Source organism: Chiloscyllium plagiosum, unplaced genomic scaffold (genome assembly GCF_037043375.1).
Source record: "Chiloscyllium plagiosum isolate Xiang-an unplaced genomic scaffold, Cpla_swu_hap1 HiC_scaffold_6, whole genome shotgun sequence".
NCBI lineage: Eukaryota > Metazoa > Chordata > Chondrichthyes > Orectolobiformes > Hemiscylliidae > Chiloscyllium > Chiloscyllium plagiosum.
This window is the reverse complement of record NW_028270144.1, coordinates 130,455,351-130,474,625: the sequence shown is the minus strand read 5'-3', so window position 1 is coordinate 130,474,625 and position 19,275 is coordinate 130,455,351. Positions and strand designations below refer to the sequence as shown.

The window sequence follows — 19,275 nt, the reverse complement described above, 5'->3', positions numbered from 1 at the left end:
CCTCTACACTGTCCCCATCAAACACTCCTAGACAGGGATAGCACGGGGTTAGATACAGAGTAAAGCTCCCTCTACACTGTCCCCTAAAAAGCACTCCCAGGACAGGGACAACACGGGGTTAGATACAGAGTAACGCTCCCTCTACACTGTCACCATCAAACACTCCCAGGACAGGGACAGCAGGGGGGTAGATACAGAGTAAAGCTCCCTCTATACTGTCCCCCATCAAACACCCCCAGGACAGGGACAGCACAGGGTTAGATACAGAGTAAAGCTCCCTCTACACTGTCCCCATCAAACACTCCCAGGATAGAGACAGCACAGGGTTAGATACAGAGTAAAGCTCCCTCTACACTGTCCCCATCAAACACTCCCAGGGACAGAGACAGCATAGGTTAGATACAGAGTAAAGCTCCCTCTACACTGTCCTGATCAAACACACCCAGGACAGAGACAGCATAGGTTAGATACAGAGTAAAGCTCCCTCTACACTATCCCCCATCAAACACTCCCAGGACAGAGACAGCACGGGGTTAGATACAGAGTAAAGCTCCCTCTACACTATCCCCATCAAACACTCCCAGGACAGGGTTAGAGACAGAGTAAAGCTCCCTCTACACTGTCCCCATCAAACACTCCCAGGACAGAGACAGCACAGGGTTAGATACAGAGTAAAGCTCCCTCTACACTGTCCCCATCAAACACTCCCAGGACAGAGACAGCACAGGGTTAGATACAGAGTAAAGCTCCCTCTACACTGTCCCCATCAAACACTCCCAGGACAGAGACAGCACAGGGTTCGATACAGAGTAAAGCTCCCTCTACACTGTCCCCATCAAACACTCCCAGGACAGAGACAGCACAGGGTTAGATACAGAGTAAAGCTCCCTCTACACTGTCCCCATCAAACACTCCCAGGTTAAAGACAGTACGTGGTTAGATACAGAGTAAAGCTCCCTCTACACCATCCCCATCAAACACTCCCAGGACAGGGACAGCAGGGGGGTAGATACAGAGTAAAGCTCCCTCTACACTGTCCCCTGTAAAGCACTCCCAGGACAGGAACAGCATGGGGTTAGATACAGAGTAAAGCTCCCTCTACACTGTCACCATCAAACACTCCCAGGACAGGGACAGCAGGGGGGGTAGATACAGAGTAAAGCTCCCTCTATACTGTCCCCCATCAAACACCCCCAGGACAGAGACAGCACAGGGTTAGATACAGAGTAAAGCTCCCTCTACACTGTCCCCATCAAACACTCCCAGGACAGGGACAGCAGGGGGGTAGATACAGAGTAAAGCTCCCTCTACACTGTCCCCTGTAAAGCACTCCCAGGACAGGAACAGCACAGGGTTAGATACAGAGTAAAGCTCCCTCTACACTGTCACCATCAAACACTCCCAGGACAGGGACAGCAGGGGGTAGATACAGAGTAAAGCTCCCTCTATACTGTCCCCCATCAAACACTCCCAGGGACAGAGACAGCATAGGTTAGATACAGAGTAAAGCTCCCTCTACACTGTCCCCATCAAACACTCCCAGGACAGAGACAGCACAGGGTTAGATACAGAGTAAAGCTCCCTCTACACTGTGCCCATCAAACCATCCCAGGGACAGTACGGGGTTAGATACAGAGTAAAGCTCCCTCTACACTGTCCCCTATAAAGCACTCCCAGGTCAGGGACAGCACGGGGTTAGATACAGAGTAACGCTCCCTCTACACTGTCACCATCAAACACCCCCAGGACAGGAACAGCACAGGGTTAGATACAGAGTAAAGCTCCCTCTACACTGTCACCATCAAACACCCCCAGGACAGGGACAGCACAGGGTGAGATACAGAGTAAAGCTCCCTCTACACTGTCCCCATCAAACATTCCCAGGACAGAGACAGCACAGGGTTAGATACAGAGTAAAGCTCCCTCTACACTGTCCCCATCAAACACTCCCAGGGACAGAGACAGCACAGGGTTAGATACAGAGTAAAGCTCCCTCTACACTGTCCTGATCAAACACTCCCAGGACAGAGACAGCATAGGTTAGATACAGAGTAAAGCTCCCTCTACACTATCCCCATCAAACACTCCCAGGACAGGGACAGCACGGGGTTAGATACAGAGTAAAGCTCCCTCTACACTATCCCCATCAAACACTCCCAGGACAGGGACAGCACGGGGTTAGATACAGAGTAAAGCTCCCTCTACACTGTCCCCATCAAACACTCCCAGGACAGAGACAGCACAGGGTTAGATACAGAGTAAAGCTCTCTCTACACTGTCCCCATCAAACACTCCCAGGACAGAGATAGCACAGGGTTAGATACAGAGTAAAGCTCCCTCTACACTGTCCCCATCAAACACTCCCAGGACAGGGACAGCACAGGGTTAGATACAGAGTAAAGCTCCCTCTACACTGTCCCCATCAAACACTCCCAGGACAGAGACAGCTCAGGGTTAGATACAGAGTAAAGCTCCCTCTACACTGTCCCCATCAAACACTCCCAGGACAGAGACAGCATAGGTTAGATACAGAGTAAAGCTCCCTCTACACTGTCCCCATCAAACACTCCCAGGACAGAGACAGCACAGGGTTAGATACAGAGTAAAGCTCCCTCTACACTGTGCCCATCAAACCATCCCAGGGACAGTACGGGGTTAGATACAGAGTAAAGCTTCCTCTACACTGTCCCCATCAAACACTCCCAGGACAGAGACAGCACAGGGATAGATACAGAGTAAAGCTCCCTCTACACTGTCCCCATCAAACACTCCCAGGGACAGGGACAGCAGGGGGGGTAGATACAGAGTAAAGCTCTCTCTACACTGTCCCCTATAAAGCACTCCCAGGACAGGGACAGCACGGGGTTAGATACAGAGTAACGCTCCCTCTACACTGTCACCATCAAACACTCCCAGGACAGGGACAGCAGGGGGGTAGATACAGAGTAAAGCTCCCTCTACACTGTCCCCTGTAAAGCACTCCCAGGACAGGAACAGCACGGGGTTAGATACAGAGTAAAGCTCCCTCTACACTGTCCCCATCAAACACTCCCAGGACAGAGACAGCACAGGGTTAGATACAGAGTAAAGCTTCCTCTACACTGTCCCCTATAAAGCACTCCCAGGTCAGGGACAGCACGGGGTTAGATACAGAGTAACGCTCCCTCTACACTGTCACCATCAAACACTCCCAGGACAGGGACAGCAGGGGGGTAGATACAGAGTAAAGCTCCCTCTATACTGTCCCCCATCAAACACCCCCAGGACAGGGACAGCACAGGGTTAGATACAGAGTAAAGCTCCCTCTACACTGTCCCCATCAAACATTCCCAGGACAGAGACAGCACAGGGTTAGATACAGAGTAAAGCTCCCTCTACACTGTCCCCATCAAACACTCCCAGGGACAGAGACAGCACAGGGTTAGATACAGAGTAAAGCTCCCTCTACACTGTCCTGATCAAACACGCCCAGGACAGAGACAGCATAGGTTAGATACAGAGTAAAGCTCCCTCTACACTGTCCCCCATCAAACACTCCCAGGACAGAGACAGCACGGGGTTAGATACAGAGTAAAGCTCCCTCTACACTATCCCCAAACACTCCCAGGACAGGGACAGCACGGGGTTAGATACAGAGTAAAGCTCCCTCTACACTATCCCCATCAAACACTCCCAGGACAGGGACAGCACAGGGTTAGATACAGAGTAAAGCTCCCTCTACACTGTCCCCATCAAACACTCCAAGGACAGAGATAGCACAGGGTTCGATACAGAGTAAAGCTCCCTCTACACTGTCCCCATCAAACACTCCCAGGACAGGGACAGCAGGGGGTAGATACAGAGTAAAGCTCCCTCTACACTGTCCCCCATCAAACACTCCCAGGACAGAGACAGCACGGGGTTAGATACAGAGTAAAGCTCCCTCTACACTGTCCCCATCAAACACTCCCAGGACAGGGACAGCACAGGGTTAGAGACAGAGTAAAGCTCCCTCTACACTGTCCCCATCAAACACTCCCAGGACAGAGATAGCACAGGGTTAGATACAGAGTAAAGCTCCCTCTACACTGTCCCCATCAAACACTCCCAAGACAGGGACAGCAGGGGGTAGATACAGAGTAAAGCTCCCTCTACACTGTCCCCCATCAAACACTCCCAGGACAGAGACAGCACAGGGTTAGATACAGAGTAAAGCTCCCTCTACACTGTCCCCATCAAACACTCCCAGGAACAGTACGGGGTTACATACAGAGTAAAGCTCCCTCTACACTGTCCCCCATCAAACACTCCCGGACAGGGACAGCAGGGGGGTAGATACAGAGTAAAGCTCCCTCTACACTATCCCCATCAAACACTCCCAGGACAGAGACAGCACAGGGTTGGATACAGAGTAAAGCTCCCTCTACACTGTCCTGATTAAACACGCCCAGGACAGAGACAGCATAGGTTAGATACAGAGTAAAGCTCCCTCTACACTGTCCCCCATCAAACACTCCCAGGACAGAGACAGCACGGGGTTAGATACAGAGTAAAGCTCCCTCTACACTATCCCCATCAAACACTCCCAGGACAGGGACAGCACAGGGTTAGAGACAGAGTAAAGCTCCCTCTACACTGTCCCCATCAAACACTCCCAGGACAGAGACAGCACAGGGTTAGATACAGAGTAAAGCTCTCTCTACACTGTCCCCATCAAACACTCCCAGGACAGAGACAGCACAGGGTTAGATACAGAGTAAAGCTCCCTCTACACTGTCCCCATCAAACACTCCCAGGACAGGGACAGCAGGGGGGTAGATACAGAGTGAAGCTCCCTCTACACTGTCCCCATCAAACACTCCCAGGACAGGGACAGCAGGGGGTAGACACAGAGTAAAGCTCCCTCTACACTGTCCCCCATCAAACACTCCCAGGACAGAGACAGCACGGGGTTAGATACAGAGTAAAGCTCCCTCTACACTATCCCCATCAAACACTCCCAGGACAGGGACAGCACAGGGTTAGAGACAGAGTAAAGCTCCCTCTACACTGTCCCCATCAAACACTCCCAGGACAGAGATAGCACAGGGTTAGATACAGAGTAAAGCTCCCTCTACACTGTCCCCATCAAACACTCCCAGGACAGGGACAGCAGGGGGTAGATACAGAGTAAAGCTCCCTCTACACTGTCCCCCATCAAACACTCCCAGGACAGAGACAGCACAGGGTTAGATACAGAGTAAAGCTCCCTCTACACTGTCCCCATCAAACACTCCCAGGAACAGTACGGGGTTACATACAGAGTAAAGCTCCCTCTACACTATCCCCATCAAACACTCCCAGGACAGGGACAGCACAGGGTTAGAGACAGAGTAAAGCTCCCTCTACACTGTCCCCATCAAACACTCCCAGGACAGAGACAGCACAGGGTTAGATACAGAGTAAAGCTCTCTCTACACTGTCCCCATCAAACACTCCCAGGACAGAGACAGCACAGGGTTAGATACAGAGTAAAGCTCCCTCTACACTGTCCCCATCAAACACTCCCAGGACAGGGACAGCAGGGGGGTAGATACAGAGTAAAGCTCCCTCTACACTGTCACCATCAAACACTCCCAGGACAGAGATAGCACAGGGTTAGATACAGAGTAACGTTCCCTCTACACAGTCCCCATCAAACACTCCCAGGACAGGGACAGCAGGGGGGGTAGATACAGAGTAAAGCTCCCTCTACACTGTCACCATCAAACACTCCCAGGACAGGGACAGCAGGGGGGGTAGATACAGAGTAAAGCTCCCTCTACACTGTCCCCTGTAAAGCACTCCCAGGACAGGAACAGCACGGGGTTAGATACAGAGTAAAGCTCCCTCTACACTGTCCCCATCAAACACTCCCAGGACAGGGACAGCAGGGGGGTAGATACAGAGTAAAGCTCCCTCTACACTGTCCCCTGTAAAGCACTCCCAGGACAGGAACAGCACAGGGTTAGATACAGAGTAAAGCTCCCTCTACACTGTCACCAAACACTCCCAGGACAGGGACAGCAGGGGGGTAGATACAGAGTAAAGCTCCCTCTATACTGTCCCCCATCAAACACTCCCAGGGACAGAAACAGCATAGGTTAGATACAGAGTAAAGCTCCCTCTACACTGTGCCCATCAAACCATCCCAGGGACAGTACGGGGTTAGATACAGAGTAAAGCTCCCTCTACACTGTCCCCATCAAACACTCCTAGACAGGGACAGCACGGGGTTAGATACAGAGTAAAGCTCCCTCTACACTGTCCCCTATAAAGCACTCCCAGGTCAGGGACAGCACGGGGTTAGATACAGAGTAACGCTCCCTCTACACTGTCACCATCAAACACTCCCAGGACAGGGACAGCAGGGGGGTAGATACAGAGTAAAGCTCCCTCTATACTGTCCCCCATCAAACACCCCCAGGACAGAGACAGCACAGGGTTAGATACAGAGTAAAGCTCCCTCTACACTGTCCCCATCAAACATTCCCAGGACAGAGACAGCACAGGGTTAGATACAGAGTGAAGCTCCCTCTACACTGTCCCCATCAAACACTCCCAGGGACAGAGACAGCATAGGTTAGATACAGAGTAAAGCTCCCTCTACACTGTCCCCATCAAACACTCCCAGGACAGGGACAGCATGGGGTTAGATACAGAGTAAAGCTCTCTCTACACTGTCCCCATCAAACACTCCCAGGATAGAGACAGCACAGGGTTAGATACAGAGTAAAGCTCCCTCTACACTGTCCCCATCAAACACTCCCAGGACAGAGACTGCACAGGGTTAGATACAGAGTAAAGCTCCCTACACTGTCACCATCAAACACTCCCAGGACAGAGACAGCACAGGGTTGGATACAGAGTAAAGCTCCCTCTACACTGTCCTGATCAAACACGCCCAGGACAGAGACAGCACAGGGTTAGATACAGAGTAAAGCTCCCTCTACACTGTCCTGATCAAACACGCCCAGGACAGAGACAGCATAGGTTAGATACAGAGTAAAGCTCCCTCTACACTGTCCCCCATCAAACACTCCCAGGACAGAGACAGCACAGGGTTAGATACAGAGTAAAGCTCCCTCTACACTATCCCCATCAAACACTCCCAGGACAGAGACAGCACGGGGTTAGATACAGAGTAAAGCTCCCTCTACACTGTCCCCATCAAACACTCCCAGGATAAAGACAGTACGTGGTTAGATACAGAGTAAAGCTCCCTCTACACTATCCCCATCAAACACTCCCAGGACAGGGTTAGAGACAGAGTAAAGCTCCCTCTACACTGTCCCCATCAAACACTCCCAGGACAGAGACAGCACAGGGTTAGATACAGAGTAAAGCTCCCTCTACACTGTCCCCATCAAACACTCCCAGGACAGAGACAGCACAGGGTTAGATACAGAGTAAAGCTCCCTCTACACTGTCCCCATCAAACACTCCCAGGACAGAGACAGCACAGGGTTAGATACAGAGTAAAGCTCCCTCTACACTGTCCCCATCAAACACTCCCAGGACAGAGACAGCACAGGGTTAGATACAGAGTAAAGCTCCCTCTACACTGTCCCCATCAAACACTCCCAGGACAGAGACAGCACAGGGTTAGATACAGAGTAAAGCTCCCTCTACACTGTCCCCATCAAACACTCCCAGGACAGGGACAGCACAGGGTTAGATACAGAGTAAAGCTCCCTCTACACTGTCCCCATCTAACACTCCCAGGACAGGGACAGCACAGGGTTAGATACAGAGTAAAGCTCCCTCTACACTGTCCCCATCAAACACTCCCAGGACAGAGACAGCACAGGGTTAGATACAGAGTAAAGCTCCCTCTACACTGTCCCCATCAAACACTCCCAGGTTAAAAACAGTACGTGGTTAGATACAGAGTAAAGCTCCCTCTACACCATCCCCATCAAACACTCCCAGGACAGGGACAGCAGGGGGGTAGATACAGAGTAAAGCTTCCTCTACACTGTCCCCTGTAAAGCACTCCCAGGACAGGAACAGCACGGGGTTAGATACAGAGTAAAGCTCCCTCTACACTGTCACCATCAAACACTCCCAGGACAGGGACAGCAGGGGGGGTAGATACAGAGTAAAGCTCCCTCTATACTGTCCCCCATCAAACACCCCCAGGACAGAGACAGCACAGGGTTAGATACAGAGTAAAGCTCCCTCTACACTGTCCCCATCAAACACTCCCAGGACAGGGACAGCAGGGGGGTAGATACAGAGTAAAGCTCCCTCTACACTGTCCCCTGTAAAGCACTCCCAGGACAGGAACAGCACAGGGTTAGATACAGAGTAAAGCTCCCTCTACACTGTCACCATCAAACACTCCCAGGACAGGGACAGCAGGGGGGTAGATACAGAGTAAAGCTCCCTCTATACTGTCCCCCATCAAACACTCCCAGGGACAGAGACAGCATAGGTTAGATACAGAGTAAAGCTCCCTCTACACTGTCCCCATCAAACACTCCCAGGACAGAGACAGCACAGGGTTAGATACAGAGTAAAGCTCTCTCTACACTGTGCCCATCAAACCATCCCAGGGACAGTACGGGGTTAGATACAGAGTAAAGCTCCCTCTACACTATCCCCTATAAAGCACTCCCAGGTCAGGGACAGCACGGGGTTAGATACAGAGTAAAGCTCCCTCTACACTGTCACCATCAAACACTCCCAGGACAGGGACAGCAGGGGGGTAGATACAGAGTAAAGCTCCCTCTATACTGTCCCCCATCAAACACCCCCAGGACAGGGACAGCACAGGGTTAGATACAGAGTAAAGCTCCCTCTACACTGTCCCCATCAAACATTCCCAGGACAGAGACAGCACAGGGTTAGATACAGAGTAAAGCTCCCTCTACACTGTCCCCATCAAACACTCCCAGGATAAAGACAGTACGTGGTTAGATACAGAGTAAAGCTCCCTCTACACTATCCCCATCAAACACTCCCAGGACAGGGTTAGAGACAGAGTAAAGCTCCCTCTACACTGTCCCCATCAAACACTCCCAGGACAGAGACAGCACAGGGTTAGATACAGAGTAAAGCTCCCTCTACACTGTCCCCATCAAACACTCACAGGACAGAGACAGCACAGGGTTAGATACAGAGTAAAGCTCCCTCTACACTGTCCCCATCAAACACTCCCAGGACAGAGACAGCACAGGGTTAGATACAGAGTAAAGCTCCCTCTACACTGTCCCCATCAAACACTCCCAGGACAGAGACAGCACAGGGTTAGATACAGAGTAAAGCTCCCTCTACACTGTCCCCATCAAACACTCCCAGGTTAAAGACAGTACGTGGTTAGATACAGAGTAAAGCTCCCTCTACACCATCCCCATCAAACACTCCCAGGACAGGGACAGCAGGGGGGTAGATACAGAGTAAAGCTCCCTCTACACTGTCCCCTGTAAAGCACTCCCAGGACAGGAACAGCACGGGGTTAGATACAGAGTAAAGCTCCCTCTACACTGTCACCATCAAACACTCCCAGGACAGGGACAGCACAGGGTTAGATACAGAGTAAAGCTCCCTCTACACTGTCCCCATCAAACACTCCCAGGACAGAGACAGCACAGGGTTAGATACAGAGTAAAGCTCTCTCTACACTGTCCCCATCAAACACTCCCAGGTTAAAAACAGTACGTGGTTAGATACAGAGTAAAGCTCCCTCTACACCATCCCCATCAAACACTCCCAGGACAGGAACAGCTCGGGGTTAGATACAGAGTAAAGCTCCCTCTACACTGTCACCATCAAACACTCCCAGGACAGGGACAGCAGGGGGGGTAGATACAGAGTAAAGCTCCCTCTATACTGTCCCCCATCAAACACCCCCAGGACAGAGACAGCACAGTGTTAGATACAGAGTAAAGCTCCCTCTACACTGTCCCCATCAAACACTCCCAGGACAGGGACAGCAGGGGGGTAGATACAGAGTAAAGCTCCCTCTACACTGTCCCCATCAAACACTCCCAGGATAAAGACAGTACGTGGTTAGATACAGAGTAAAGCTCCCTCTACACTATCCCCATCAAACACTCCCAGGACAGGGTTAGAGACAGAGTAAAGCTCCCTCTACACTGTCCCCATCAAACACTCCCAGGACAGAGACAGCACAGGGTTAGATACAGAGTAAAGCTCCCTCTACACTGTCCCCATCAAACACTCCCAGGACAGAGACAGCACAGGGTTAGATACAGAGTAAAGCTCCCTCTACACTGTCCCCATCAAACACTCCCAGGACAGAGACAGCACAGGGTTAGATACAGAGTAAAGCTCCCTCTACACTGTCCCCATCAAACACTCCCAGGACAGAGACAGCACAGGGTTAGATACAGAGTAAAGCTCCCTCTACACTGTCCCCATCAAACACTCCCAGGACAGGGACAGCACAGGGTTAGATACAGAGTAAAGCTCCCTCTACACTGTCCCCATCTAACACTCCCAGGACAGGGACAGCACAGGGTTAGATACAGAGTAAAGCTCCCTCTACACTGTCCCCATCAAACACTCCCAGGACAGAGACAGCACAGGGTTAGATACAGAGTAAAGCTCCCTCTACACTGTCCCCATCAAACACTCCCAGGTTAAAAACAGTACGTGGTTAGATACAGAGTAAAGCTCCCTCTACACCATCCCCATCAAACACTCCCAGGACAGGGACAGCAGGGGGGTAGATACAGAGTAAAGCTTCCTCTACACTGTCCCCTGTAAAGCACTCCCAGGACAGGAACAGCACGGGGTTAGATACAGAGTAAAGCTCCCTCTACACTGTCACCATCAAACACTCCCAGGACAGGGACAGCAGGGGGGGTAGATACAGAGTAAAGCTCCCTCTATACTGTCCCCCATCAAACACCCCCAGGACAGAGACAGCACAGGGTTAGATACAGAGTAAAGCTCCCTCTACACTGTCCCCATCAAACACTCCCAGGACAGGGACAGCAGGGGGGTAGATACAGAGTAAAGCTCCCTCTACACTGTCCCCTGTAAAGCACTCCCAGGACAGGAACAGCACAGGGTTAGATACAGAGTAAAGCTCCCTCTACACTGTCACCATCAAACACTCCCAGGACAGGGACAGCAGGGGGGTAGATACAGAGTAAAGCTCCCTCTATACTGTCCCCCATCAAACACTCCCAGGGACAGAGACAGCATAGGTTAGATACAGAGTAAAGCTCCCTCTACACTGTCCCCATCAAACACTCCCAGGACAGAGACAGCACAGGGTTAGATACAGAGTAAAGCTCTCTCTACACTGTGCCCATCAAACCATCCCAGGGACAGTACGGGGTTAGATACAGAGTAAAGCTCCCTCTACACTATCCCCTATAAAGCACTCCCAGGTCAGGGACAGCACGGGGTTAGATACAGAGTAAAGCTCCCTCTACACTGTCACCATCAAACACTCCCAGGACAGGGACAGCAGGGGGGTAGATACAGAGTAAAGCTCCCTCTATACTGTCCCCCATCAAACACCCCCAGGACAGGGACAGCACAGGGTTAGATACAGAGTAAAGCTCCCTCTACACTGTCCCCATCAAACATTCCCAGGACAGAGACAGCACAGGGTTAGATACAGAGTAAAGCTCCCTCTACACTGTCCCCATCAAACACTCCCAGGATAAAGACAGTACGTGGTTAGATACAGAGTAAAGCTCCCTCTACACTATCCCCATCAAACACTCCCAGGACAGGGTTAGAGACAGAGTAAAGCTCCCTCTACACTGTCCCCATCAAACACTCCCAGGACAGAGACAGCACAGGGTTAGATACAGAGTAAAGCTCCCTCTACACTGTCCCCATCAAACACTCACAGGACAGAGACAGCACAGGGTTAGATACAGAGTAAAGCTCCCTCTACACTGTCCCCATCAAACACTCCCAGGACAGAGACAGCACAGGGTTAGATACAGAGTAAAGCTCCCTCTACACTGTCCCCATCAAACACTCCCAGGACAGAGACAGCACAGGGTTAGATACAGAGTAAAGCTCCCTCTACACTGTCCCCATCAAACACTCCCAGGTTAAAGACAGTACGTGGTTAGATACAGAGTAAAGCTCCCTCTACACCATCCCCATCAAACACTCCCAGGACAGGGACAGCAGGGGGGTAGATACAGAGTAAAGCTCCCTCTACACTGTCCCCTGTAAAGCACTCCCAGGACAGGAACAGCACGGGGTTAGATACAGAGTAAAGCTCCCTCTACACTGTCACCATCAAACACTCCCAGGACAGGGACAGCACAGGGTTAGATACAGAGTAAAGCTCCCTCTACACTGTCCCCATCAAACACTCCCAGGACAGAGACAGCACAGGGTTAGATACAGAGTAAAGCTCTCTCTACACTGTCCCCATCAAACACTCCCAGGTTAAAAACAGTACGTGGTTAGATACAGAGTAAAGCTCCCTCTACACCATCCCCATCAAACACTCCCAGGACAGGAACAGCTCGGGGTTAGATACAGAGTAAAGCTCCCTCTACACTGTCACCATCAAACACTCCCAGGACAGGGACAGCAGGGGGGGTAGATACAGAGTAAAGCTCCCTCTATACTGTCCCCCATCAAACACCCCCAGGACAGAGACAGCACAGTGTTAGATACAGAGTAAAGCTCCCTCTACACTGTCCCCATCAAACACTCCCAGGACAGGGACAGCAGGGGGGTAGATACAGAGTAAAGCTCCCTCTACACTGTCCCCTGTAAAGCACTCCCAGGACAGGAACAGCACAGGGTTAGATACAGAGTAAAGCTCCCTCTACACTGTCACCATCAAACACTCCCAGGACAGGGACAGCAGGGGGGTAGATACAGAGTAAAGCTCCCTCTATACTGTCCCCCATCAAACACTCCCAGGGACAGAGACAGCATAGGTTAGATACAGAGTAAAGCTCCCTCTACACTGTCCCCATCAAACACTCCCAGGACAGAGACAGCACAGGGTTAGATACAGAGTAAAGCTCTCTCTACACTGTGCCCATCAAACCATCCCAGGGACAGTACGGGGTTAGATACAGAGTAAAGCTCCCTCTACACTGTCCCCTATAAAGCACTCCCAGGTCAGGGACAGCACGGGGTTAGATACAGAGTAACGCTCCCTCTACACTGTCACCATCAAACACTCCCAGGACAGGGACAGCAGGGGGGTAGATACAGAGTAAAGCTCCCTCTATACTGTCCCCCATCAAACACCCCCAGGACAGGGACAGCACAGGGTTAGATACAGAGTAAAGCTCCCTCTACACTGTCCCCATCAAACATTCCCAGGACAGAGACAGCACAGGGTTAGATACAGAGTAAAGCTCCCTCTACACTGTCCCCATCAAACACTCCCAGGGACAGAGACAGCACAGGGTTAGATACAGAGTAAAGCTCCCTCTACACTGTCCTGATCAAACACGCCCAGGACAGAGACAGCATAGGTTAGATACAGAGTAAAGCTCCCTCTACACTGTCCCCCATCAAACACTCCCAGGACAGAGACAGCACGGGGTTAGATACAGAGTAAAGCTCCCTCTACACTATCCCCATCAAACACTCCCAGGACAGGGACAGCACGGGGTTAGATACAGAGTAAAGCTCCCTCTCCATTATCCCCATCAAACACTCCCAGGACAGGGACAGCACGGGGTTAGATACAGAGTAAAGCTCCCTCTACACTGTCCCCATCAAACACTCCCAGGACAGAGACAGCACAGGGTTAGATACAGAGTAAAGCTCCCTCTACACTGTCCCCATCAAACACTCCCAGGACAGAGATAGCACAGGGTTAGATACAGAGTAAAGCTCCCTCTACACTGTCCCCATCAAACACTCCCAGGACAGGGACAGCACAGGGTTAGATACAGAGTAAAGCTCCTCTACACTGTCCCCATCAAACACTCCCAGGACAGAGACAGCACAGGGTTAGATACAGAGTAAAGCTCCCTCTACACTGTCCCCATCAAACACTCCCAGGACAGGGACAGCAGGGGGGTAGATACAGAGTAAAGCTCCCTCTACACTGTCCCCTGTAAAGCACTCCCAGGACAGGAACAGCACAGGGTTAGATACAGAGTAAAGCTCCCTCTACACTGTCACCATCAAACACTCCCAGGACAGGGACAGCAGGGGGGTAGATACAGAGTAAAGCTCCCTCTATACTGTCCCCCATCAAACACTCCCAGGGACAGAGACAGCATAGGTTAGATACAGAGTAAAGCTCCCTCTACACTGTGCCCATCAAACCATCCCAGGGACAGTACGGGGTTAGATACAGAGTAAAGCTCCCTCTACACTGTCCCCATCAAACACTCCCAGGACAGAGACAGCACAGGGTTAGATACAGAGTAAAGCTCCCTCTACACTGTCCCCATCAAACACTCCCAGGACAGAGACAGCACAGGGTTAGATACAGAGTAAAGCTCCCTCTACACTGTCCCCATCAAACACTCCCAGGGACAGTACGGGGTTACATACAGAGTAAAGCTCCCTCTACACTGTCCCCCATCAAACACTCCCGGACAGGGACAGCAGGGGGGTAGATACAGAGTAAAGCTCCCTCTACACTGTCCCCATTAAATATTCCCAGGATTGGGACAGCACAGGGTGAGATACAGAGTAAAGCTCCCTCTACACTGTCCCCATCAAACACTCCCAGGGACAGAGACAGCACAGGGTTAGATACAGAGTAAAGCTCCCTCTACACTGTCCTGATCAAACACGCCCAGGACAGAGACAGCATAGGTTAGATACAGAGTAAAGCTCCCTCTACACTGTCCCCCATCAAACACTCCCAGGACAGAGACAGCACGGGGTTAGATACAGAGTAAAGCTCCCTCTACACTATCCCCATCAAACACTCCCAGGACAGGGACAGCACAGGGTTAGATACAGAGTAAAGCTCCCTCTACACTGTCCCCATCAAACACTCCCAGGACAGAGACAGCACAGGGTTAGATACAGAGTAAAGTTCCCTCTACACAGTCCCCATCAAACACTCCCAGGATAGGGACAGCAGGGGGGTAGATACAGAGTAAAGCTCCCTCTACACTGTCACCATCAAACACTCCCAGGACAGGGACAGCAGGGGGGGTAGATACAGAGTAAAGCTCCCTCTATACTGTCCCCCATCAAACACCCCCAGGACAGAGACAGCACAGGGTTAGATACAGAGTAAAGCTCCCTCTACACTGTCCCCATCAAACACTCCCAGGACAGGGACAGCAGGGGGGGTAGATACAGAGTAAAGCTCCCTCTACACTGTCCCCTGTAAAGCACTCCCAGGACAGGAACAGCACAGGGTTAGATACAGAGTAAAGCTCCCTCTACACTGTCACCAAACACTCCCAGGACAGGGACAGCAGGGGGGTAGATACAGAGTAAAGCTCCCTCTATACTGTCCCCCATCAAACACTCCCAGGGACAGAAACAGCATAGGTTAGATACAGAGTAAAGCTCCCTCTACACTGTGCCCATCAAACCATCCCAGGGACAGTACGGGGTTAGATACAGAGTAAAGCTCCCTCTACACTGTCCCCATCAAACACTCCTAGACAGGGACAGCACGGGGTTAGATACAGAGTAAAGCTCCCTCTACACTGTCCCCTATAAAGCACTCCCAGGTCAGGGACAGCACGGGGTTAGATACAGAGTAACGCTCCCTCTACACTGTCCCCATCAAACATTCCCAGGACAGAGACAGCACAGGGTTAGATACAGAGTGAAGCTCCCTCTACACTGTCCCCATCAAACACTCCCAGGGACAGAGACAGCACAGGGTTAGATACAGAGTAAAGCTCCCTCTACACTGTCCTGATCAAACACGCCCAGGACAGAGACAGCATAGGTTAGATACAGAGTAAAGCTCCCTCTACACTGTCCCCCATCAAACACTCCCAGGACAGAGACAGCACGGGGTTAGATACAGAGTAAAGCTCCCTCTACACTGTCCCCATCAAACACTCCCAGGATAAAGACAGTACGTGGTTAGATACAGAGTAAAGCTCCCTCTACACTATCCCCATCAAACACTCCCAGGACAGGGACAGCACGGGGTTAGATACAGAGTAAAGCTCCCTCTACACTGTGCCCATCAAACACTCCCAGGACAGAGATAGCACAGGGTTAGATACAGAGTAAAGCTCCCTCTACACTGTCCCCATCAAACACTCCCAGGACAGAGACAGCACAGGGTTAGATACAGAGTAAAGCTCCCTCTACACTGTCCCCATCAAACACTCCCAGGGACAGTACGGGGTTACATACAGAGTAAAGCTCCCTCTACACTGTCCCCCATCAAACACTCCCGGACAGGGACAGCAGGGGGGTAGATACAGAGTAAAGCTCCCTCTACACTGTCCCCATTAAATATTCCCAGGATAGGGACAGCACAGGGTGAGATACAGAGTAAAGCTCCCTCTACACTGTCCCCATCAAACACTCCCAGGACAGAGACAGCACAGGGTGAGATACAGAGTAAAGCTCCCTCTACACTGTCCCAGTACATTGCCTTCTTTCACACAGTTGGCCTCCAATGTTGCATTTTCACTGTTTTCTGTTGATTTCTGTTGTCTCTGTGATTGAAGAGCTCTGTGCAAATCAGTGTCAGTGTCAGTGTGTGTTGGTGTGTGGTCAGCCCAGGCTGGCAGTGAGTACAGACACATAGCCATCCTGTTCTCTCTCAGGTCTCCATGAACTGTGTGCACCACTTCCTCTGGCAGCTCAGTCCACACACGTACCACCCTCTGTGTGAAAAAGTTGCCCCTTAGGTCTCTTTTATATCTTTACCCTCTCACCCTAAACCTATGCCCTCTCGTTCTGGACTCCCCGACCCCAGGGGAAAGACTTTGGCTATTTATCCTATCCGTGCCCCTCATGATTTTATAAACCTCTATAAGGTCACCCCTCAGCCTCCGACGCTCCAGGGAAAACAGCCCCAGCCTGTTCAGCCTCTCCCTGTAGCTCAGATCCTCCAACCCTGGCAATATCCTTGTCAATCTTTTCTGAACCCTTTCAAGTTTCACAACATCTTTCCGATAGGAAGGAGACCAGAATTACACACAATATTCCAACAGTGGCCTAACCAATGTTCTGTACAGTCGCAACATGACCTCCCAACTCTTGTACTCAATATTCTGACCAATAAAGGAAAGCATACAAATGCCACCTTCACTATCCTATCTACCTGCGACTCCACTTTCAAGGAGCTATGAACCTGCACTCCAAGGTATCTTTGTTCAGCAACACTCCCTAGGACCTTACCATTAAGTGTATAAGTCCTGCTAAGATTTGCTTTCCCAAAATGCAGCAGCTCACATTTATCTGAATTAAACTCCATCTGCCACTTCCCAGCCCATTGGCCCATCTGGTCCAGATCCTGTTGTGCAGCTTCTTCACTGTTTTCCCTAGCTTCCCACAAAGTTCTGGGGTACACCTGATCAGGTCCCTGGGATTTAGCCACGTTCATACATTTTAAGATATCCAGCACTTCCTCCTCTGTAACTTTTCATAACGTCACTATTTATTTCTCTAGCTTCCAGATCCTTCTCCACAGTGGTTACTGACACAAAATACTTTGTTTATTATCTCCCCCACCTCCTGTAGTTTCATACATAGATGGCCTTGCTGATCTTTGAGGGGCCCTATTCCCTCTCTAATTACTGTTTTGTCCTTAATGTATTGTTAAAATCCCTTTGGATTCTCCTTAACCCTATTTGCCAAAGCTACCTCATGTCCCCTTTATTCCCTCCTCCTGATTTCCCTTTTGAGTATACTCTGACTGTCCTGATAGTCAGAGGGATTCACACAATCCCAGCTGTCTATACCCAGAATATGCAGCCTTCTTTTTCTTGACCAGAGCCTCAATTTGTCTAGTTATCCAGCATTCCCTATCCCTACCAGCCTCTCCTTCAAACCGGCAGGAACATACAGGCTCTGGACTCTTGCTATCTTGATTTATCCCATTCCCAGTTTAGAACGTTCCTGTTGAACCTATTCTCTCCACTGGCTCAGGCAGCATCTTCCAGATCACATCGATACCTCGCTGGGAGAAACTCATTCACTAATCCCGACTCGAGACATTCAGCCACTTGTTTATAATCTGTCCCTCGTGGAGACTGACCCCCACCCCCCAGATATACTTCTAACTGAACCTTCCTGATTTGGAACGCCATGATTAGGTTTCCTGGTTTGGAACACCTCTAATCCCTCCCTGGTCTGACCTATATGTGTCTCCACCCACAGCAATGTGGATGATTCTTAACTCTCCTCTGGGCAATTAGAGATGGTCAGTAAATGCTGGCCCAGCCAGTGACACCCACATCCTGGGCATGAATACAAGAAAATCTGAGGTCCTTCATCCTTTGTCCCCCATCTCCCTCCCCACCCTCCCAGACCCTTGCCTCCCTCCCTCAATGTGGAGGTGCCCTTGGACTGGGGTCACGCCACCAGGTTCAAGTCCAACAGGTTTATTGGGAAGCACTAGGTACCTGGACAGGTAACTGATGAAGGAGCGGCGCTCCAAAAGCTAGTGTGCTTCCAAATAAACCTGTTGGAGTATAACTTGATGGTGTGCGAGTTTTAACTCTGTTCCTCCCTCGTGTACGGTGAGATTGTGAGGGAGCTTTCCAGTCTATGCTGTTTCACAAACTCACCTTTCAGCTGCTTGAATGCTCCAGTGACTGATCCCTAGGGTCAGATGGAAGGGGCTGTTGCAGATTGATTCCACCAAAGGGCGGTCAGACACTGTCAGTAACACAGCTACTGCTCTGCTCTTGGGGAACGATTCCTCTTTCAGTTTCTGTTCTCAGTCATTTCGTCAAATCAGGAGCCCCTCCTGCCTCCCAAACACCTGATGGGTATTGGCTGACTGACTCACATGTCCCTAAGCCTCACACTCACACAAGGGGGCTCTTTGTTGGGATTAACTCCTTGTTGCCCAGGCTGGGGGAAGGGGCACTTCTGGGGGCTGGCAGCCACATGCTGGGTTGAATGGCCTCCTGCTGGCCAGGGGACTCTCTGATCCAGTCACTCAGAATGAAGAGAATTGAATTCCCAAACTCAACCTCAGCTTCGTCCTTCCCAGGAACATTACAATCAGGAACATTCTCCAATTTAAACAGCGCCTGGTCATTTGGGGTGGGGGAGAGCTGGACAGAGACTGTTACCAAGCTACCCCTCCCCCAATCACTGCCTCCCTGCCCCTCCCTCTCCCCCTCAGTCCCTCTCTCTTCCCTCACTAATGTCCCCCTCCCTCACCCACCTCACTCTCCCAAT

At 50.9% G+C, this 19,275-nt stretch overlaps 1 protein-coding gene across 1 annotated transcript in view; it reads right to left on the bottom strand.

The window, feature by feature from the left end:
* The window catches only part of LOC122545669 (interferon-inducible GTPase 5-like), a 35,628-nt gene extending 16,845 nt beyond the window's left edge, over window positions 1-18,783 (bottom strand). The window contains exon 1 of the mRNA XM_087988487.1: window positions 18,654-18,783. The gene's annotated coding sequence lies outside the window, so the exon portion shown is untranslated. The remainder of the gene's footprint in view (window positions 1-18,653) is intronic.
* Between the last annotated feature and the right edge of the window lie 492 nt (window positions 18,784-19,275).